This window comes from Coregonus lavaretus, assembly GCF_964263955.1.
Source record: "Coregonus lavaretus genome assembly, chromosome: 24".
In the NCBI taxonomy this organism is placed as follows: domain Eukaryota; kingdom Metazoa; phylum Chordata; class Actinopteri; order Salmoniformes; family Salmonidae; genus Coregonus; species Coregonus lavaretus.
In genome coordinates this window covers 13,981,231-14,003,995 of record NC_140011.1, presented here as the reverse complement: position 1 = coordinate 14,003,995, position 22,765 = coordinate 13,981,231, and the positions used below count along the sequence as shown (strand labels likewise).

Here is a 22,765-nt window from a genome sequence, read left to right as displayed (position 1 = left end):
CTCTGTCTGTCTCTCTCTGTTTCTCTCTCTCTCTCTCTCTTCTCTCTCTCTCTCCTCTCTCTCTCTCTCTCTCTGTCTGTCTGTCTGTCTGTCTGTCTGTCTGTCTGTCTGTCTGTCTCTCTCTCTCTCTCTCTCTCTCTCTCTCTGTATCTCAATTCAATTCAATTCAATTCAATTTCAATTTCAATTTCAATTCAATTTAAGGGCTTTATTGGCATGGGAAACGTGTGTTAACATTGCCAAAGCAAGTGAAGTAGATAGTAAACAAAAGTGAAATAAACAATAAATATTAACAGTAAACATTACACTCAGAAGTTTCAAAAGAATAAAGACATTTCAAATGTCATATTATGTATATATACAGTGTTGTAACAATGTGTAAATAGTTATAGTACAAATGGGAAAATAAATAAACATAAATATGGGTTGTATTTACAATGGTGTTTGTTCTTCACTGGTTGCCCTTTTCTTGTGGCAACAGGTCACAAATCTTGCAGCTGTGATGGCACACTGTGGTTTTTCACCCAGTAGATAAGGGAGTTTATCAAAATTGGGTTTGTTTTCGAATTCTTTGTGGATCGCTGTAATCTGAGGGAAATATGTGTCTCTAATATGGTCATACATTTGGCAGGAGGTTAGGAAGTGCAGCTCAGTTTCCACCTCATTTTGTGGGCAGTGTGCACATAGCCTGTCTTCTCTTGAGAGCCAGGTCTGCCTACGGCGGCCTTTCTCAATAGCAAGGCTATGCTCACTGAGTCTGTACATAGTCAAAGCTTTCCTTAAGTTTGGGTCAGTCACAGTGGTCAAGTATTCTGCCACTGTGTACTCTCTGTTTAGGGCCAAATAGCATTCTAGTTTGCTCTGTTTTTTTGTTTGTTCTTTCCAATGTGTCAAGTAATTCTCTTTTTGTTTTCTCATGATTTGGTTGGGTCTAGTTGTGTTGTTGTTGTTGTTGTCCTGGGGCTGTGTGGGGTCTGTTTGTGTTTGTGAACAGAGCCCCAGGACAAGCTTACTTAGGGGACTCTTCTCCAAGTTCATCTCTCTGTAGGTGATGGCTTTGTTATGGAAGGTTTGGGAATCGCTTCCTTTTAAGTGGTTATAGAATTTAACAGCTCTTTTCTGGATTTTGATAATTAGCGGGTATTGGCCTAATTCTGCTCTGCATGCATTATTAGGTGTTTTACGTTGTACACGGAGGATGTTTTTGCAGAATTCTGCATGCAGAGTCTCAATTTGGTGTTTGTCCCATTTTGTGAATTCTTGGTTGGTGAGCGGACCCCAGACCTCAGAACCATAAAGGGCAATGGGTTCTATAACTGATTCAAGTATTTTTAGCCAGATCCTAATTGGTATGTCAAATTTTATGTTCCTTTTGATGGCATAGAAGGCCCTTCTTGCCTTGTCTCTCAGATCGTTCACAGCTTTGTGGAAGTTACCTGTGGCGCTGATGTTTAGGCCGAGGTATGTATAGTTTTTTGTGTGCTCTAGGGCAACGGTGTCTAGATGGAATTTGTATTTGTGGTCCTGGCAACTGGACCTTTTTTGGAACACCATTATTTTTGTCTTACTGAGATTTACTGTCAGGGCCCAGGTCTGACAGAATCTGTGCAGAAGATCTAGGTGCTGCTGTAGGCCCTCCTTGGTTGGTGACAGAAGCACCAGATCGTCAGCAAACAGAAGACATTTGACTTCAGATTCTAGTAGGGTGAGGCCGGGTGCTGCAGACTGTTCTAGTGCCCTCGCCAATTCGTTGATATATATGTTGAAGAGGGTGGGGCTTAAACTGCATCCCTGTCTCACCCCACGGCCCTGTGGAAAGAAATGTGTGTGTTTTTTGCCAATTTTAACCGCACACTTGTTGTTTGTGTACATGGATTTTATAATGTCGTATGTTTTTCCCCCAACCCCACTTTCCATCAATTTGTATAGCAGACCCTCATGCCAAATTGAGTCAAAAGCTTTTTTGAAATCAACAAAGCATGAGAAGACTTTGCCTTTGTTTTGGTTTGTTTGTTTGTCAATTAGGGTGTGCAGGGTGAATACGTGGTCTGTCGTACGGTAATTTGGTAAAAAGCCAATTTGACATTTGCTCAGTACATTGTTTTCACTGAGGAAATGAACTAGTCTGCTGTTAATGATAATGCAGAGGATTTTCCCAAGGTTGCTGTTGACGCATATCCCACGGTAGTTATTGGGGTCAAATTTGTCTCCACTTTTGTGGATTGGGGTGATCAGTCCTTGGTTCCAGATGTTGGGGAAGATGCCAGAGCTAAGGATGATGTTAAAGAGTTTAAGTATAGCTAATTGAAATTTGTGGTCTGTATATTTTATCATTTCATTGAGGATACCATCAACACCACAGGACTTTTTGGGTTGGAGGGTTTGTATTTTATCCTGTAGTTCATTCAATGTAATTGGAGAATCCAGTGGGTTCTGGTAGTCTTTAATAGTTGATTCTAAGATTTGCATTTGATCATGTATATTTTTTTGCTGTTTGTTCTCTGTTATAGGGCCAAAAAGATTGGAGAAGTGGTTTACCCATACATCTCCGTTTTGGATAGATAGCTCTTCGTGTTGTTGTTTGTTTAGTGTTTTCCAATTTTCCCAGAAGTGGTTAGAGTCTATGGATTCTTCAATTACATTGAGCTGATTTCTGACATGCTGTTCCTTCTTTTTCCGTAGTGTATTTCTGTATTGTTTTAGTGATTCACCATAGTGAAGGCGTAGGCTCAGGTTTTCTGGGTCTCTATGTTTTTGGTTGGATAGGTTTCTCAATTTCTTTCTTAGGTTTTTGCATTCTTCATCAAACCATTTATCACTGTTATTACTTTTCTTTGGTTTTCTGTTAGAGATTTTTAGATTTGATAGGGAAGCTGAGAGGTCAAATATACTGTTTAGGTTTTCTACTGCCAAGTTTACACCTTCACTATTACAGTGGAACGTTTTGTCCAGGAAGTTGTCTAGAATGGATTGAATTTGTTGTTTCCTAATTGTTTTTTGGTAGGTTTCAACACTACTTTCCTTCCATCTATAGCATTTCTTAATATTATTCAGTTCTTTTGGCTTTGATGCCTCATGATTGAGTATTGCTCTGTTCAAGTAGACTGTGATTTTGCTGTGGTCTGATAGGGGTGTCAGTGGGCTGACTGTGAACGCTCTGAGAGACTCTCTCTGTATCTCTCTCTCTCTCTCTCTCTCTGTATCTCTCTCTCTCTCTCTCTCTCTCTCTCTCTCTCTCTCTCTCTCTCTCTCTCCCTCTGTCTGTCTGTCTCTCTCTCTTTCTCTCTCTCTCTGTCTCTCTGTCTCTGTCTGTCTGTCTGTCTGTCTGTCTGTCTGTCTGTCTGTCTGTCTGTCTGTCTGTCTGTCTGTCTGTCTGTCTGTCTGTCTCTCTCTGTCTCTCTGTCTCTCTCTCTGTCTCTCTGTCTCTCTCTCTCTCTCTCTCTCTCTCTCTGTCTCTCTGTCTCTCTGTCTCTCTGTCTCTCTCTCTGTCTCTCTGTCTCTCTGTCTGTCTGTCTGTCTCTCTCTCTCTCTCTCTCTCTCTCTCTCTCTCTCTCTCTCTCTCTCTATCTCTGTCTCTGTCTCTGTCTCTCTCTCTCTCTCTCTCTCTGCTCATCCTTATTATTATTCTCTCTTTCTGCTTTTCGTTGTTATTGAGGCAACTTTTATGGAGTCTTTCTTTCTTTCTTTCTTTCTTTCTTTCTTTCTTTCTTTCTTTCTTTCTTTCTTTCTTTCTTTCTTTCTTTCTTTCTTTCTTTCTTTCTTTCTTTGTCTCCACTGCACTTCTCTCTCTCCTTCCTCCTCCCCTCTTCCTCTCTCTCTCTCCCCCTGCCTCTCTGTCAGTCTGGATGAAGGACAAGTGTTGTGGCAGAGGTGATCAACCGTTAGCTTGAATGGATGCTGCCAGACTCATGCATCTTGTGTCACACCCTGGTCCTCTCCTTAATGAGCTTGTCTGGGCTCAAGCCCTCCTCTCTCCTCCTCCACTATTTTTTTCTCTCTACTCATCCTTTGTTTGTTTTGCCACCTCTATCTGTCTTTCCCAGCCAAGACTGAGCTGGTCTGGGCTCTCTGCCCCTTCCTCTCTCCCTCTGTCCTCCTCTCTCTTTTGAATAATTTCTTCTTCACTCTCTTTAATGAGCTTGTCAAGGGTCTGCCCCTCCTCTCTTCCTCTTTACTCTCTCTCGACATCTGGCCACCTCTATCTCTTTTTGTTGATGGTGAAATAGAGGAGGTAGACAGAGGAGAGAGATTTCTGTGTGACTGGGGTCATATAATGTTATCTTATGGAGAGGGAGAAAGAAAGAGAGAGAGAGAAAGAACAGACAGACAGGGGCATGATAGTGACTTGGTTAAAGTATATTTTATATATGGTATGCGTCTCCTGGCTGGGCTGCTACCACAGGAGCTGATGCATGGCGGCTGCATGGGATCACAGCCATAACTACTCCTCAACCCCAATGAGGTGTGTGTGTGTGTGTGTGTGTGTGTCTGCGACTATACCCACTCGCTCCGAAATTGTTCTTCAAATAAGCAAAAAAAATGTGGTCTCTGAAAGTAATATGTTTTATATGTCTGCATTATTACAGTAAATACACTTTCTTGTGACTGCCTAATATCATACATATTACACTTCCTCCTCTTCTGAAATAGCCTATTTAAACTGTGAATAAAGCTAATGAAAAGATTGAAAAGATACACTTCTCTACTGGTGTATGACAACGTTTCTTAGTGATGCCCCCTTCTGGCCACAGTCCTCTACACCCAGTCTCTCTACACCCTTCCTCCCACTCCCTCCTTTGCTCCCTCCCTGCCTCCCTCCTCCGTCTGCTGGGCCATTCTTCATTGTTATTATTGGATTTCAGATAGGCCGGAGGGGGCATACATCACTTCTCCTCTCATCCCTCCCTCCCACCCTCCTTCATCCCCCCTTCACACTCATGCTTTCATTCATCTTTTTATTTTTTTAATAACTCCCTTTCCTCTCTTTGGCCATTAATAAAGATGAGCTGACTGCACTGTCAGCCCCTGCCTTCATCTCTCTTTCTCTCTCTCTACCCTCCCTTTCTCATTCTCGCTCTCCAATTCATCAACCATCTCTTCAGCTCCTTTTTCCCCTCCATCACATCCCTCCATCTCCTCTCTTCTTTACAGCCTGTCCCCTCTTCATCTTTCTCCTTCCTTTGTCTCTGTCTCCCTCCTCTCCTCTCCCCTCCATTTCTCTACTCCCTCTCTTTTTTCTCTTGTCCTGGACACTGGCCTCCCCCTGCCTCCCTCATTCATCAGACCTTTGAAAAGCAGAAATCACTCTCTCCTCTCCTCCACTGGCTCCTGCCACTTATTGCTCTATCCATCACACCTGGCACATGATCAATACCAGCACGTCCCCTCCTCCTCCCTCTCTTTAACTCCCTCCCTCTCACTCTTTCTGTCTCACCTTCTCTCACCTCATCTTCCCATTTCTGCACCAGATGTGGTGATGTGGCTGTATATGCATTTTTATATTTACCCCTAAATCAAACGATTAGTCAATCAATAACTTGATATCCCTTATAATTAAATTAACAGGTCATCTCTTTCCCATCCCTGTATCTTTGAAAGGAAAATCACTAACTGCTTTTGCCAAGAGGCCCAGGCTTTTATGGTAGAACACTTGGCCCATAACCCCAGGGTTGCTGGTTCACACTAGAGCCCTGCACGGGCATGAATTTTAAGGCCAAGCTATACCTATTCCCGCGACATTCAGGCCCTACCCTACTGAGGCCCGATTGCTTCTGCCAAATTTAAAGCCCGGCCCTGCATGGAACCCATAATCAGAAATAACTTCCTCGGTTATTAAATCCATTAGCTGCTCCTCTCTGTCTGTCTCTTGCTCCCTGCGCGCAGGCAGCTCGCTCTGCATGCACCCTGCTCATGGCGCTCTGAGTCCGAGTATCCATAGCAATGGCTCCATTTGGGCTGCTCTGCTCAATGACGAGACATGAGAGAGCAGTGAGTGTTAGCTACTTTTCGTCACTCTAAACTCAGACAAAACTCAAGGAACATTATTATTTCCTGTGACAATCTCTCCTGTTTTATATTTGACGAGGTTGAAGCACTTCTGACACCATGTTATGATCTTAGTCAGATATGACTGTACTGCACAGCAGAGCACGAGCAAATGGCTCAGCTTCAAAATGTTGGTGGTCAATTTAGTGATACCCGAGCCCTACCCGTACTCTAGTTATTCATTTAAAAAAAACTGTCCCTACCCGGCCCTAACCCGATGTATACTGTCAGGGCCTGTTGGGTAACAGAGCTCTAGTTCACACCACATTGGCTGTTTCCCCTCTATCACTACATTAGCCAGCTTAACAGGAACTAACCCATTGAGCCATTGATATAGTAGGCTTATTAGTTATTTACAAAGATCTCCTTACCCTTAGCATCTCCAGTTAGAGTCCATTTGCCAGAGGCAGCCCAGGTTACAAGAGAGGTTAACAGTGAGTATAATTGTGCTGAGCACCAGCTCCAGTGGGTAAAACTGATTTGTTAAAAATAGCCAGGGAGTCGTTAGGCAGCCCAGCCATGCCTCCTAGACTCTAATGTTTTTCTAACCTTGTTAGCAATAGCTAATTATTTCTCTCCGCACCACCATTATACTCTTTCACAGGCTCTGGGCTATGAATGGAATTAGATTGGATGTATTGAGCAAACTAACCATGAATTACACCCTTGCTGCACTCACTAGTGTAGGTGGCCACAATTACTATATACTAGCTGGCTAACTAGTTTTAAAACAAGGGTTTTAAACTCTACAGGCTTTTGTTCCAGTCCAGTATTAACACACCTGATCCAATTTACCAAGGGGAAGTACAGCACAGGGGACACACACAGACATTACACATTACTACTTCACCCCCAGCATGGGCAGTCTGGCATTGCACCAGCCAGTCGGGTCACAGCTGGGCGCGCGGGTTCACAATGTTACATGACCCCTGTGGCATAGTGGAGTGTAGTACAACACTACCACCAGACAGACAGGGCTGCCAGCAGCTCAATTATCAGGCATCAGAATGCAGCTGGCATGTACAGTGGGGAAAAAAAAGTATTTAGTCAGCCAACAATTGTGCAAGTTCTCCCACTTAAAAAGATGAGAGAGGCCTGTAATTTTCATCATAGGTACACGTCAACTATGACAGACAAAATGAGGAAAAAAAATCCAGAAATTCACATTGTAGAATTTTTAATGAATTTATTTGCAAATTATGGTGGAAAATAAGTATTTGGTCAATAACAAAAGTTTCTCAATACTTTGTTATATACCCTTTGTTGGCAATGACACAGGTCAAACGTTTTCTGTAAGTCTTCAAAAGGTTTTCACACACTGTTGCTGGTATTTTGGCCCATTCCTCCATGCAGATCTCCTCTAGAGCAGTGATGTTTTGGGGCTGTCGCTGGGCAACACGGACTTTCAACTCCCTCCAAAGATTTTCTATGGGGTTGAGATCTGGAGACTGGCTAGGCCACTCCAGGACCTTGAAATGCTTCTTACGAAGCCACTCCTTCGTTGCCCGGGCGGTGTGTTTGGGATCATTGTCATGCTGAAAGACCCAGCCACGTTTCATCTTCAATGCCCTTGCTGATGGAAGGAGGTTTTCACTCAAAATCTCACGATACATGGCCCCATCATTCTTTCCTTTACACGGATCAGTCGTCCTGGTCCCTTTGCAGAAAAACAGCCCCAAAGCATGATGTTTCCACCCCCATGCTTCACAGTAGGTATGGTGCACAATTGGCCCAGCGTCGTCCAGGGTAGGGGAGGGAATGGCCGGCAGGGATGTAGCTCAGTTGGTAGAGCATGGCGTTTGCAACACCAGGGTTGTGGGTTCGTTTCCCACGGGGGGCCAGTATGAAAAAAATATATAAAAATAATAATAAATGCACTCACTAACTTTAAGTCGCTCTGGATAAGAGCGTCTGCTAAATGACTAAAATGTAAATGTAAACTGTGTTCTTTGAATGCAACTCATCATTCTTTGTCCTCCAAACACGACGAGTTGAGTTTTTACCAAAAAGTTATATTTTGGTTTCATCTGACCATATGACATTCTCCCAATCCTCTTCTGGATCATCCAAATGCACTCTAGCAAACTTCAGACGGGCCTGGACATGTACTGGCTTAAGCAGGGGGACACGTCTGGCACTGCAGGATTTGAGTCCCTGGCGGCGTAGTGTGTTACTGATGGTAGGCTTTGTTACTTTGGTCCCAGCTCTCTGCAGGTCATTCACTAGGTCCCCCTGTGTAGTTCTGGGATTTTTGCTCACCGTTCTTGTGATCATTTTGACCCCACGGGGTGAGATCTTGCGTGGAGCCCCAGATCGAGGGAGATTATCAGTGGTCTTGTATGTCTTCCATTTCCTAATAATTGCTCCCACAGTTGATTTCTTCAAACCAAGCTGCTTACCTATTGCAGATTTAGTCTTCCCAGCCTTGTGCAGGTCTACAATTTTGTTTCTGGTGTCCTTTGACAGCTCTTTGGTCTTGGCCATAGTGGAGTTTGGAGTGTGACTGTTTGAGGTTGTGGACAGGTGTATTTTATACTGATAACAAGTTCAAACAGGTGCCATTAATACAGGTAACGAGTGGAGGACAGAGGAGCCTCTTAAAGAAGAAGTTACAGGTCTGTGAGAGCCAGAAATCTTGCTTGTTTGTAGGTGACCAAATACTTATTTTCCACCATAATTTGCAAATAAATTCATAAAAAATCCTACAATGTGATTTTCTGGATTTTTTTTCCTCAATTTGTCTGTCATAGTTGACGTGTACCTATGATGAAAATTACAGGCCTCTCTCATCTTTTTAAGTGGGAGAACTTGCACAATTGGTGGCTGACTAAATACTTTTTTTCCCCACTGTATGTGTGTGTTTGGCACAGTGATGGGCAGAGCACAGGTGAATTTGACAAGCTGAAATGAGGACTATTCATACTCTACTGCAATATTTCCCTATAGCGCCTCTCTTGCAGGATCAACAGACTTGCAGGATCAATAGACAGGCTAGTATTTGAACAGCTGACAGACAGAAAGGGAAAAGGGGGATGAGACAGAGTGTGATGAGGTGTGAATGAAGGAGTCAGGCGCAGGAGGTAAAACACCGAAGTCCAGAGTTTATTCCGTTTACATAAATAAATGCACCCAGCGTCAAAACGAAACTATAACAAGGGAAAATATTCCACCTTGGCAAATACAAAAGAAAGAGTAGCTCAACCGAGCTACTCGCTCTCACAATAAACAATCACTCACAAAGACAAGGGGAACAGAGGGAACACTTATACACATACTAATTAGGGCAATGAGCACCAGGTGTGTGTGATTGACAAGACATGACAAGTGGAGTGATGAGAATGGGATCGGCAGTAGCTAGTAAGCCGGTGACGATGAACGCTGAAACCTGCCCGAACAAGGAGGGGAGGCAGCCTCGGTGGAAGTCGTGACAGTACCCACCCTTGACGCACGGCTCAAGCCGTGCGCCGACCCCGTCCAGGAGGACGCGGGGACAGCCAGGAGGACGCGGAGCAGGGCGAGTCGGATGGCGACGGTGGAAATCCCTCAACAGGGAGGGATCGAGGATGTCCCTCCTTGGGACCCAGCACCGTTCCTCCGGACCATACCCCTCCCACTCCACGAGATATTGAAGGCCTATCACCCGACGCCTCGAACCCAGTATGGAATGGACCTAGTACGCCGGGGCCCCCTCGATATCCAGAGGAGGTGGAGGAACCTCCCGCACCTCAGACTCCTGGAGTGGACCAGCTACCACCGGCCTGAGGAGAGACACATGAAACGAGGGGTTAATACGGTAATCAGGGGGGAGTAACAGCCTGTATGTAACCTCGTTTATCCTCCTCAGGACTTTAATCGGCCCCACAAACCGCGGGCTCAGCTTCCGGCAGGGCAGGCGGAGGGGTAGACTCCGGGTCGAGAGCCAGACCCGATCCCCCGGTACGAAAACCGGGGCCTCCCTGCAGTGGCGGTCAGCGTTTGCCTTCTGACGACACACGGCGCGCTGGAGGCGAACGTGGGCAGCGTCCCAAGTCTCCTCCGCACGCCGAAACCAGTCATCCTCCGCAGGAGCCTCGGTCTGGCTCTGGTGCCACGGTGCCAGGACCGGTTGGTAACCCAAAACACATTGGAAGGGTGTTAGGTTAGTGGAGGAGTGGCGGAGAGAGTTCTGAGTGTATTCTGCCCATGGCAGGAACACCGACCACTCTCCCAGCCGGTCCTGACAGTAGGTCCGCAGGAACCTACCCACATCTTGATTCACCCTTTCCACCTACCCATTACTCTCGGGGTAAAATCCAGAGGTCAGGCTGACCGAGACCCCCAGACGTTCCATGAACGCCTTCCAGACTCTAGACGTGAACTGGGGACCTCGGTCGGACACTATATCCTCTGGTACCCCGTAGTGCCGGAAGACGTGAGTAAACAGAGCCTCTGCAGTTTTTACGGCCGTGGGGAGACCGGGCAGAGGAAGGAGGCGGCAGGACTTCGAAAAGCGATCCACAACGACCAGGATAGTGGTGTTACTTTGGGAGAGGGGAAGATCAGTAAGAAAATCAATACTAAGGTGAGACCATGGTCATTGTGGAACTGGTAAAGGTTGTAGCTTACCCACTGTGAGGTGCCTAGGTGCCTTACTCTGGGCGCACACTGAGCAGGAGGAAACATACACCCTCACGTCCTTAGCCAAGGTAGGCCACCAGTACTTCTCAGTCAGGCAGCGCATTGCACGACCGATACCTGGATGACCAGAGGAGGGTGACGTGTGTGCCCAGTAGATCAGACGATCACGGATAAGCGCAGGCACGTACTGCAGCCCAGATGGACACTGCGGTGGAGATGGATCTGTGCGTAATGCCTGCGCTATATCCGCGTCCATCGCCCATACTAACGGCACCACAATGCATGAAACCGGGAGTATGGGGGTGTTGTCTCTGGGCCTCTCCTCTGTGTCATACAGCCGAGACAGTGCGTCTGCCTTCACGTTCTTCGTACCCGGAATGTATGAGAGTGTGAAGTCAAACCGGGTGAAGAAGAGGGCCCACCTGGCCTGGCGAGGAATCAGCCTCCTCGCTGCCCGAATGTACTCCAGGTTACGGTGGTCTGTCCAGACGAGGAAAGGGTGTTTCGCCCCTTCGAGGCAATGCCTCCACACCGTCAAAGCTCGGACAACAGCCAGCAGCTCCCGATCACCAACGCCGTAGTTCTGCTCCGCCGAGCTGAGCTTCTTTGAAAAGAAGGCACAGGGGCGGAGCTTGGGTGGCGTGCCCGAGCGTTGGGATAAGACAGCGCCTATCCCTACCTTGGACGCATCCACCTCCACTACGAACGGTAGTGATGGATCGGGGTGAGCCAGTACCGGGGCGGAGGTGAACAGACCCCGCAATCTACTGAAGGCCAAATCAGCCTCAGCAGACCAGCGGAGCCGGGACGGCCCACCCTTCAACAAGGAGGTAATTGGAGCTGCGACCTTGCCAAAGCCCCGAATAAACCTCAGATGGTAGTTGGCAAAGCCAAGGAAGCGCTGCACCTCCTTCACCATGGTTGGAGTCGGCCAATTACGCACGGCTGAAATGCGATTTGACTGCTGGAAAAACTCACACTTCTCTGCCTTGGCATAAATATCATTTTCCAGCAGTCGGACCAGTACCTTGCGAACCAGGGACACATGATCGGCACATGTAGAGGAATACACCAGGATGTCATCGATGTAGACCACCACACCGCGACCAAGCATGTCCCGAAACACCTCATTCACAAAGGACTGGAAAACGGATGGAGCATTCATCAAACCGTAGGGCATCACCAGGTATTCATAATGCCCCGAGGTTGTGCTGAATGCTGTTTTCCACCCATCCCCTTCCCGAATACACACCAGGTTGTAGGCACTCCTGAGGTCTAATATGGTGAAAAAACGGGCCCCATGCATTGGCTCAATCACTGAAGGACTGAGGGGAAGAGGATAACTAAATCGTACCGTCACCTTATTCAGTGGTCGATAATCAATGCACGGGCGTAAACCGCCATCTTTCTTCTTCACAAAGAAGAAACTTGAGGAAGCAGGTGAAGTGGAGGGACGTATATACCCCTGGCGCAGGGACTCGGTGACGTATGTTTCCATAGCCTCCGTTTCAGCCTGCGACACGGGATACACATGACTCCTGGGAGGTACAGCATCTACCCGAAGGTTTATCGTGCAATCCCCCTCCTGATGAGGTGGTAATTTCGTCGCTTGCGTCTTGGAAAACGCGAACGCCAGATCATGGTATTTGGGGGGAATGCGCACGGTGGGAGTACCATCTGGACTTTCCACCATGGTCGCACCAACGGAAACACCTAGACACGACCACCCCGTAAGAACCCTCTGCGGCCATGAAAAATTGGGGTTGTGAAGGGCTAACCACGGAATACCTAAGACTACAGGGTAAGCAGGAGACTCAATAATCAAAAAAGTGATCTGCTCAACATGCGTCTCCTGTGTAATCATGGTGACTGGTACAGTAACCTCCTTAACCAACCCGGACACTTACTGTACCAGTGGAATGGATGGGGGAACCAATGAAATGCCTTGACGGCGTGCAAATGCCCTGTCCATAAAGTTCCCAGCTGCGCCTGAATTGACTAGATCCTTACACTGGGAAACTACCAGGTGATCGGGAAAGGAGATAGATAAGGTACAGTGCGCCGCTAAGGGCTCTGAACAAGTTTGGGTTTCGTTACCTGGGGTGATGCGTGAGGACCCTGCCTACCGCCTCCAGACCCAAAAGAACGTTGACTGCGACGTGAGGTGGATTGCACTGTCGCTGTCCTCCTGCGCTCTCTCGACCGGCGGCTCCCCCCAGCTCCATCTGCTCGGGCTCAGAGTAGTCCGGAGTGGGAATGGGCAGACCCCTACCAGGACGTCCTCTGGCTGCTAGCAGATTGTCCAGCCTGATGGCCATGTCCACCAGTTGGGAGAACGATAGCATGGTATCACGGCAGGCTAGCTCCCGTCGGACGTCCTCCCTTAGGTGGCACCGGAAATGCTCGATCAGGGCCCATTCGTTCCACCTGGACCCCGCTGCCAATGTCTGGAACTCCAGCGCATACTCCTGTGCGGTCCGTGTCCCCCGCCTCAGATGGACCAGTCGTTCGACCGCCTTTCGACCCTCAGGCAGGTGATCGAAAACGGCCCGAAAGAGGTGAGCAAACTCACCGTAGTCCTCCAACGTGGCACCTCCCTCATTCCACACCGCGTTGGCCCACTCCAGGGCTCTCCCACAAAGACAGGAAACGAGGACGGATACCTTCTCCCGCTCCAGTGGTGCCGGCCTGATGCTGTAGAAATACAGCTCAAGTTGGAGCAGAAATCCCTTACATCACGCTGCCGTCCCATCAAACGCCGGTGGCCGGGATATCTGGATCCCTCCAGGGGCTGGGGTGTAGGTGGCTGGATCCGGTTGATCAGCTGGTCTCGATAGATCGGGTCCTCTCCTCTCCAGGCGTTCTACTACCTGAAGAACCCGATCCATCGCTTCCCCCAAGCTGGCCAGCATCGAGGAATGCTCCTGAACCCTTGCCACAACTCCAGGCATGCCGTCTTCTCCTGCTGACTCCATTCAGCGGGTAAGTGATTCTGTGACGAGGTGTGAATGAAGGAGTCAGGTGCAGGAGGTAAAACACCGAAGTCCAGAGTTTATTCCGTTTATATAATTAAATGCACCCAGCATCAAAATGAAACTATAACAAGGGAAAATATTCCACCTTGGCAAATACAAAAGCTCAACCGAGCTACTCGCTCTCACAATAAACAATCACTCACAAAGACAAGGGGAACAGAGGGAACACTTATACACATACTAATTAGGGGAATGAGCACCAGGTGTGTGTGATTGACAAGACAAGACATGACAAGTGGAGTGATGAGAATGGGATCGGCAGTAGCTAGTAAGCCGGTGACGACGAACGCCGAAACCTGCCTGAACAGAGGGAACACTTATACACATACTAATTAGGGGAATGAGCACCAGGTGTGTGTGATTGACAAGACAAGACATGACAAGTGGAGTGATGAGAATGGGATCGGCAGTAGCTAGTAAGCCGGTGACGACGAACGCCGAAACCTGCCTGAACAAGGAGGGGTGAGAAAAGAGAGAAAGAAAGTCCCTTTTTACAAAAAGAAGCAACACATTTTTCAGGGAATAAAACAGCAAAAATTCTGTTGAGTCTCAGTGTAAAATGTTATCAGATTAATGAATGTACATAATGTGCATGATTAAAAATAATGCATATTTTGCTCCCTGATACGGCATTGTTTAAAACATGAACTGAACTTGATCATTAGTAGAGCCAGAGAGAAGGATAAAAAGAGAAGACAAGTAGGTAGGAGAGTTGGGAGGCGGAGGACTGGAAAGGAGAGAACGAGAGGGAGGGAGAGAAAGAGAGAGAGATGTCTCCTCTGTCGTCCTGTCACAGCACTACTCACCCTTGCTGTCCATCACCTGTCAGAGGAAGAGTGATGAGTGACAGCTCCCTGACACACATACACACGCACACACACACACGCACGCACACACAGAGAGGATCAGGTGGAGGGAAGGAGATGCCAGGTCCTGTCGCCCACGACAACTCTGATCTGTCAGCTGACACAGCCCTCTCAACAAGCAGGGGATGAGGAGGAGTGATAGAGAGAGGAGAGAGAGAGCGTTAAGAAGCGATATGAGAGGGTGTGGAAAGGGGACAGGATGAAAGAAGTGCATGGAGTAAGAAAGAGAAACAGAGAGAGAGAGAAATGGAGAGAGAAAGAGATCTGCTTTTGTTTTAAACTTATTTTGAAGCTATTTTTATTTACAAATGATAACATGACAACAAACAATAACAATATAATTAATTGTAATAAACACATTAGGCATTTCTACATTATATTATACACAAATCAATGGATATATCTTATTAATTAAGATGACTATTGAATAGAAGGAAAGCTGACAAATTGTACTGTGAAAACTGTACACAAAAAAGGGCCTTTAGCTGATGATATGTACAGTATATGATGTTTATCTAACTTTTTGTCTGTCTTGATTATTGTGGTTGTGAATAAAAGACTGAAAAAGCATGTTAAAAGCTAAAACTCAGTCTGTGTGATTGACAGTAGAGATGATCAGAGGGGCAGAGTTTTTACCATCATACAGTGGCTTGCGAAAGTATTCACCCCCCTTGGCATTTTTCCTATTTTGTTGCCTTACAACCTGGAATTAAAATTGATTTTTGGGGGGTTTGTATCATTTGATTTACACAACATGCCTACCACTTTGAAGATGCAAAATATTTTTTATTGTGGAACAAACAAGAAATAATACAAAAAAACAGAAAACTTGAGCGTGCATAACTATTCACCCCCCCAAAGTCAATACTTTGTAGAGCCACCTTTTGCAGCAATTACAGCTGCAAGTCTCTTGGGGTATGTCTCTATAAGCTTGGCACATCTAGCCACTGGGATTTTTGCCCATTCTTCAAGGTAAAACTGCTCCAGCTCCTTCAAATTGGATGGGTTCCACTGGTGTACAGCAATCTTTAAGTCATACCACAGATTCTCAATTGGATTGAGGTCTGGGCTTTGACTAGGCCATTCCAAGACATTTAAATGTTTCCCCTTAAACCACTCAAGTGTTGCTTTAGCAGTGTTCTTAGGGTCATTGTCCTGCTGGAAGGTGAACCTCCGTCCGAGTCTCAAATCTCTGGAAGACTGAAACAGGTTTCCCTCAAGAATTTCCTTGTATTTAGCGCAATCCATCATTCCTTCAATTCTGACCAGTTTCCCAGTCCCTGCCGATGAAAAACATCCCCACAGCATGATGCTGCCACCACCATGCTACACTGTAGGGATGGTGTTCTCGGGGTGATGAGAGGTGTTGGGTTTGCGCCAGACATAGCGTTTTCCTTGATGGCCAAAAAGCTCAATTTTAGTCTCATCTGACCAGAGTACCTTCTTCGTGTTTGCTTATTTTTTTCTTTAAGCAATGCCCAGCTCTGTGGAGTGTACGGCTTAAAGTGGTCCTATGGACAGATACTCCAAAATCAAGCTTTGCAGCTCCTTCAGGGTTATCTTTGGTCTCTTTGCTGCCTCTCTGATTAATGCCCTCCTTGCCTAGTCTGTGAGTTTTGGTGGGCGGCCCTGTCTTGGCAGGTTTGTTGTGGTGCCATATTCTTTAAATGTTTTAATAATGCGTGGGATGTTCAAAATGTCAGATATTTTTTTATAACCCAACCCTGATTTGTGCTTCTCCACAACTTTGTCCCTGACCTGTTTGGAGCGCTCCTTGGTCTTCATTGTGCCGCTTGCTTGGAGGTGCCCCTTAATTAGTGATGTTGCAGACTCTGGGGCCTTTCAGAACAGGTGTATATACACTGAGATCAAGTGACTTAAATAAAGTCCACCTGTGTGCAATCTAACTAATTATGTGACTGAAGGTAATTGGTTGCACCAGATCTTATTTAGGGGCTTCATAGCAAAGGGGGTGAATACATATGCACGCACCACTTTTCCGTTATTTATTTTCTCGAATTTTTTGAAACAAGTTATTTTTTTCACTTCACCAATTTGGACTATTATGTGTATGTCAATTACATCCATTTAAATTACAGGTTGTAATGCAACAAAATAGGATAAACGCCAAGGGGGATGAATACTTTTGCAAGGCACTGTAATTATTAGATGGGTTGAAGAATGGATATAGTTTCTCAGTGAAGGTGCAGCCCGTGAAAGAGTACATATGAGACCTGGCCTCCACATCATAAAAGGAGACCTGACCCTTCTTATAATCCACAAACACCCCCACCTTCTGGGGCTTCTTTCTCAGGAGGAGGCAGACAGGGGCTTCAGCAGCAGCCTTGTACTCCCTATTCCTCAGCCTCAAAGTCCAGAATCCATACTCAGGTCTCGCTGTAATCAGTCCCTTCCTGTTGATGGACTCTCTGGCTACTCCTAAATCTCAGCCAGTCTTCCCCTTCACTGTAACCTCATAGTAGAATCTCCCTGAGGAGACACTCTCCTTCCCCATGACACAAACAACATAATCAAACCTCTCTGGGTTGTCAAGGAGATTATTTAGTGTGTCTGCATGTTTCACTTGTTTCCCATCCTCAGACAGGATGAGATGGGGTTGTGCTCAGGGTCCAGAGTCACATCCACTGACCACTGCTGCATCCTCCTCAGTTCAGCATCTTTACACAACTTCTCCACCTCAGTCACACGTGTCTCCTCCAGCTTAAACACAGCTCCCCTCAGGTTCCCCACACCTAAAACCTTGGAAACACTGATCTCAGACCAGTCCTTGGTGGGAGGAAGGCTGCAGAGGGATGGGGAGCTCTGGAGGAGGTGGAGGTGGTCCTCAGTGTATGACAGCTGCTCCAGCTCAGTGTTTCTCCTCTGTAGCTCGGTGATTTCCTGCTCCAGCTCTTTAATGAGGCCTGCAGCCTGCCTCTCTGCTGCTTTCTGCTTCTCCTCAACCACCTCAATAAACTCAGCCTGGCTTCTCTCAATGGAGCGCAACATAGCAGTGACCACCTAGCTCTCTTTCTGCGTCTTTTACATGCTGAGCTCTGCTGAGTATTTGATGGCCTTTACCTTCTGCAGTTGCTTCTGGATCATCTGCTGCACTTCTACCTCTGTCTTCCCCAGCTGAGCTTTTTTCTTTCCATACTCTTCCTTTAGAGGGACGGTGTAGTGAGTCTTGTGGTCTGTTTTTATACACAAGACACAAACCCACGTCTGGTCAGTCCTACAGAATATCTCCAGGGGTTTGTCTTGCTCTTTACACATCCTGTCTTCAAGGTTCTCCACAGGGTCGATCAGCTTGTCTCTTCAGGACTACAGCTCTCTGAAGAGGCTGCAGGTGAGTCTCACAGTAAGTGCTCAGTCACTCCAGGCAGGACTTCAGGGCCTTGAGCTTTGTCCCAGTGCAGATGTCACAGGCCACTTCTCCAGGTTTGGCAGGTTGTACGTCTGGACTGCTGGTAGCTTTCACTATTTTTATATAGGGACATTTAACTAACACTGAGGGGGTACAAGGTTCAACTGAGGGGCTAAGCACCCTTTTGCCTGTGATTAACTGTGGTCTTCAGCTGTTTTCTCTATGACTATTTTTGGACGATTTCATATGTCATATCGTACAACCTTGTGTGAAACCATGTGTGAAGCCACTTTAGGTTGGCTCAAAATCTGTATCTCCGCTGCGCTGTCAGCACAATGGACAGAGCACGCCGCTGTGTGTGTAGGGGGGCTATTAGAAAGCCACTGACTCCTTTGGGTTTTCATAAAAAGAGGGCAAAAAACGCTTCTCATCTCTGTTAGGCTAAGTGAATAATGTGATACGCCTCGGTCTGTAATATATGATTTTGGTATATAAAGGTTTGGTCAAGTTTACCATTAAAGCTGCTTCACTCAACTCTGCCTGACGCCCCACCACTACAGAGTTTAGTTCGCTTCTTAGCTAGCTGTAAAAAGCGGTAGTGTTTTTAGCCGCAGCCTATTTAGCTAGCTTGAACCAGCTCTGCCACTGCCACGATATAAATTGTGTCAGTGGTTGTTAAAAGTTGTGACAGCATTGTGAAATTCCTCTCTGACATCAAACGCACACGTTTCGTACAACACAGAAGTAAGACTTGAGGCTACAGGGCTGCTGAAGGCGGTGACGGAACCCAGCTTTAAGTTTGAAGCCACCATGGTGCACAGAATCCCCAGTCTTCTTGATCCTCCAAACATATGACTCCAGGCAAAAGCAATGGATCTTTACACTGGAGTCAAAGTGGTCCGCAGTGCATTGGAGCTCATCGAGAAGCTGAGGTGTGACAGCGAGTTCGAAGCTTTTTGGGCACAGTTAAGTGCCAGTATTGCCGGAAGGAAACAACAATGTTATTTAAGTACAAATCTCCAGCAATACGTGGCGGACAGTGCACGTAGGACAGCAGGACAGAGGAGAAGAGACTGAGTGTAAAAGACTGTTCTTGGATGCTGTCATTGCTGAAACGTCAGAACGATTAAGCAAACGCAACAGCCAACTGGTGGTGGCCTTGTGTGCCTTTGACCCAGAGAGCCATGACTTTCTAGATGTGAAAAAGGCGAAACCACTGCTGGATCTAAGCAAAACTGATTTGGTGGAAGCGGAGTTTAGTGTCGCTCGCCAGTTTTTGCAGACTGAAATCGCCCGCTCCGGCTCCAATGAGGACAAATGAACCCCACTTGATATCCTGCAACAATTCTCTGGGCCCCTCTCCGCTATGCCGACCGTGCTTACTGCTCTGACACATGATTTTGGGGTGTCCACAGCTACATGCGAGAACTAATTTTCCACTTTGACAAATGTGTTCAGTCAGCACAGAAGAAGCATGCTTCACCTGAGGAAAGCTCAACTAATCCAACTGGCATTTGAGGGGTATCTTACAAGAAGATTTTGGGGAGAATGGAATGATTGATTACTCAGGTAGTTCCACAGAGAATCAATGAGGCTGGAACTTTTCTGAAAAGGTATAAACAAGCTGGTTGGTTTTTTCCAAATATTGGTAGTATAGCCAGTGGGGTCATTTCAGCAAAACCCTAGGGTATAGAATGGCAAAATGACTTCCTTAGCCAGCCTAGGATTTCAACAGCCTTGCTTTAGTGTGTAGGGCGCTGTCCGTGGTGCTGATAGAGCGCAGCTGAGATTTTGCGCCAACCTGTCACTTGTTGGTCAAAAGCACTCAATAGTCTCTGCATTTGAAATTGTATGTTTATTGTGATATAGAATTACTCTGGGTACCAGTCTTTTTAGCTAACATTCCACTCCTTGCCACTCCTGTCATTTGCCAAAGAGACTGGCCTTTCGGCAATCTCAACATTCAATATGCAGCCGGATTTACGGTGAAGTTGCTGATTGGTAATTGGAAACAACATTAATATTTTCCACGACACTGTTATAGAACATGGGGTACGCACAAATTTGGTGCAATATAGAATTAGAATTTTAAGAACAACAATAAACAATACCGTTATGACCTGCTGTGGTCATTCCCTTGTGAGAAGGCAGTGTCAATGCAAGCTCTTGCATCATGAACTGACATGTTGTCCACCCAATCAAAGGATCAGAGAATGAATCTAGCACTGAATGCATAAGCTACAGCTAGCTAGCACTGCAGTGCATAAAATGTGGTTAGTACTTGACTCAAAGAGAGAGAAAGACAATAGTTGAACAGTTTTGAACAAATACATTTCTTCCTAAATGAAGGAGAGAGAGAACTAGCTATATTTGGTTGTATTTTTATATCTTTTTTTACTTTCACTTAGCTAGCTGAATGCAGCTAGCTAGTTTAACCTACTCAAACACCCGGCTCAAACAGAGAGGGATGCTATGTTAGCTAGCTGGCTATGGCTATCCAACACTGGAACTCTTCCAAGTCAAGGTAAGCTTTTGGTTTTATTGATTTATTGCCACCGGGGCCCGCCGGTGTAACTGCTGAACTGCTTTCTGACTGTACACTGTACTGCATGATTGTAGCAGGTTTACTAATGCGTTAGTTCTAGTAGCTATGTTGACTATGAGGTGACAATGATGTAGGCTGTGTGTAGCGGTTAGCAGTCATGATATGAAGGTTTGGATTGGAAATATTTTTTAGCCTGGTCACAGACATCTGATGTGTTGTGCACTGATGTCCACAAGCGAAGGGAAAAGGTGAGAGGAGTAGAGCACGTAGATAGTTGCGAGAAGGAATTATATATACAAGGAGCAAAGTGATCACGCTGTTTTTATATGGCTGCTATGAAAGTGAACTGTGTTTGAGTGTGATTAAGGTTGTATTCATTCCTCCGATTATTTTCTTAAACGGAAGCAAACAGAACGAAACGGGGATAAACATACCTGAATTTGTCCAATAGAAACTCTCGTTTGCAACTGATGGACTAATGATTACACCGCAAGGCGGTATTGAATGTGTCAATGTCTGTCACCCTGATTACTCAAAATTCTCTCAACCTGTGCACCTACGTTGTAAACTTTCATTCATAGGCTAGGTTGTAGCAACCTCATGATGGGTACAGGGAAAATTTGAGTATCATGTAGTTGCCTAAACCTATCGATGTTACATTGAGCTGGGTGAATGGAATATGAATGACAGTCATCCAATATGCTTTAATAGAAATAAGGCCATTATTATAAAAAATAATAATAATCTTCCCTCATCTTAAATTACACCGACCACCACTGGATGTGTCTCAATCCACTGCATCTGTGCACTTCCACATCTGAGGTGAAAGGTGGCAGAGCTAGAGCGGTGTTAGTCAGACCATGAGACATCCACAAAATCGGTCTTCTTACAAAAACGTGAGAACGGTTTGACCTAGAAACTATTATGGCCATTCTATTATGACCAATCTATGGAAAGGGGGGACTCTCACAAACATGATGGTCGTCTCCGTTTTTCTCTATGACCCCCACAAGTGTCAGGGGACTCGTATGAAGGTAACCGGTACCGGTTTAAATTTTTTTATATACAGTGGGGAGAACAAGTATTTGATACACTGCAGATTTTGCAGGTTTTCCTACTTACAAAGATGTAGAGGTCTGTCATTTTTATCATAGGTACACTTCAACTGTGAGAGACGGAATCTAAAACAAAAATCCAGAAAATCACATTGTATGATTTTTAAGTAATTAATTTGCATTTTATTGCATGACATAAGTATTTGATACGTCAGAAAAGCAGAACTTAATATTTGGTACAGAAACCTTTGTTTGCAATTACAGAGATCATACATTTCCTGTAGGTCTTGACCAGGTTTGCACACACTGCAGCAGGGATTTTGGCCCACTCCTCCATACGGACCATCTCCAGATCCTTCAGGTTTCGGGGCTGTCGCTGGGCAATACGGACTTTCAGCTCCCTCCAAAGATTTTCTATTGGTTTCAGGTCTGGAGACTGGCTAGGCCACTCCAGCACCTTGAGATGCTTCTTACGGAGCCACTCCTTAGTTGCCCTGGCTGTGTGTTTCGGGTCGTTGTCATGCTGGAAGACCCAGCCACGACCCATCTTCAATGCTCTTACTGAGGGAAGGAGGTTGTTGGCCAAGATCTCGCGATACATGGCCCCATCCATCCTCCCCTCAATACGGTGCAGTCATCCTGTCCCCTTTGCAGAAAAGCATCCCCAAAGAATGATGTTTCCACCTCCATGCTTCACGGTTGGGATGGTGTTCTTGGGGTTGTATTCATCCTTCTTCTTCCTCCAAACACGGCGAGTGGAGTTTAGACCAAAAAGCTCTATTTTTGTCTCATCAGACCACATTACCTTCTCCCATTCCTCCTCTGGATCATCCAGATGGTCATTGACAAACTTCAGACGGGCCTGGACATGCGCTGGCTTGAGCAGGGGGACCTTGCGTGCGCTGCAGGATTTTAATCCACGACGGCGTAGTGTGTTACTAATGGTTTTCTTTGAGACTGTGGTCCAAGCTCTCTTCAGGTCATTGACCAGGTCCTGCCGTGTAGTTCTGGGCTGATCCCTCACCTTCCTCATGATCATTGATGCTCCACGAGGTGAGATCTTGCATGGAGCCCCAGACCAAGGGTGAATGACCGTCATCTTGAACTTCTTCCATTTTCTAATAATTGCGCCAACAGTTAATGCTTTCTCACCAAGCTGCTTGCCTATTGTCCTGTAGCCCATCCCAGCCTTGTGCAGGTCTACAATTTTATCCCTGATGTCCTTACACAGCTCT

General features: G+C 46.2%; 1 pseudogene across 1 annotated transcript in view; it reads right to left on the bottom strand.

The window, feature by feature from the left end:
• Positions 1-22,765, bottom strand: part of LOC311099409 — a 163,985-nt pseudogene that overhangs the window by 8,098 nt on the left and 133,122 nt on the right. The window contains exon 5 of the transcript in view: positions 16,708-18,043. The product of the transcript in view is annotated as an uncharacterized misc_RNA (transcript). The remainder of the gene's footprint in view (positions 1-16,707; positions 18,044-22,765) is intronic.